Source organism: Amblyomma mixtum, chromosome 1 (genome assembly GCF_055824585.1).
Source record: "Amblyomma mixtum isolate Tamu chromosome 1, ASM5582458v1, whole genome shotgun sequence".
NCBI classification, from domain to species: Eukaryota; Metazoa; Arthropoda; class Arachnida; order Ixodida; family Ixodidae; genus Amblyomma; species Amblyomma mixtum.
Genome location: NC_143012.1, coordinates 327506002 through 327507316, shown reverse-complemented (window position 1 = coordinate 327507316; position 1315 = coordinate 327506002).

Below are 1315 nucleotides of genomic sequence, written 5' to 3'. Positions count from 1 at the left end.
CTAACCTAACCTAACCTAACCTAACCTAACCTAACCTAACCTAACCTAACCTAACCTAACCTAACCTAACCTAACCTAACCTAACCTAACCTAACCTAACCTAACCTAACCTAACCTAACCTAACCTAACCTAACCTAACCTAACCTAACCTAACCTAACCTAACCTAACCTAACCTAACCTAACCTAACCTAACCTAACCTAACCTAACCTAACCTAACCTAACCTAACCTAACCTAACCTAACCTAACCTAACCTAACCTAACCTAACCTAACCTAACCTAACCTAACCTAACCTAACCTAACCTAACCTAACCTAACCTAACCTAACCTAACCTAACCTAACCTAACCTAACCTAACCTAACCTAACCTAACCTAACCTAACCTAACCTAACCTAACCTAACCTAACCTAACCTAACCTAACCTAACCTAACCTAACCTAACCTAACCTAACCTAACCTAACCTAACCTAACCTAACCTAACCTAACCTAACCTAACCTAACCTAACCTAACCTAACCTAACCTAACCTAACCTAACCTAACCTAACCTAACCTAACCTAACCTAACCTAACCTAACCTAACCTAACCTAACCTAACCTAACCTAACCTAACCTAACCTAACCTAACCTAACCTAACCTAACCTAACCTAACCTAACCTAACCTAACCTAACCTAACCTAACCTAACCTAACCTAACCTAACCTAACCTAACCTAACCTAACCTAACCTAACCTAACCTAACCTAACCTAACCTAACCTAACCTAACCTAACCTAACCTAACCTAACCTAACCTAACCTAACCTAACCTAACCTAACCTAACCTAACCTAACCTAACCTAACCTAACCTAACCTAACCTAACCTAACCTAACCTAACCTAACCTAACCTAACCTAACCTAACCTAACCTAACCTAACCTAACCTAACCTAACCTAACCTAACCTAACCTAACCTAACCTAACCTAACCTAACCTAACCTAACCTAACCTAACCTAACCTAACCTAACCTAACCTAACCTAACCTAACCTAACCTACAACCTAACCTAACCTAACCTAACCTAACCTAACCTAACCTAACCTAACCTAACCTAACCTAACCTAACCTAACCAACCTAACCTAACCTAACCAACCTAACCTAACCTAACCTAACCTAACCTAACCTAACCTAACCTAACCTAACCTAACCTAACCTAACCTAACCTAACCTAACCTAACCTAACCTAACCTAACCTAACCTAACCTAACCTAACCTAACCTAACCTAACCTAACCTAACCTAACCTAACCTAACCTAACCTAACCTAACCTAAC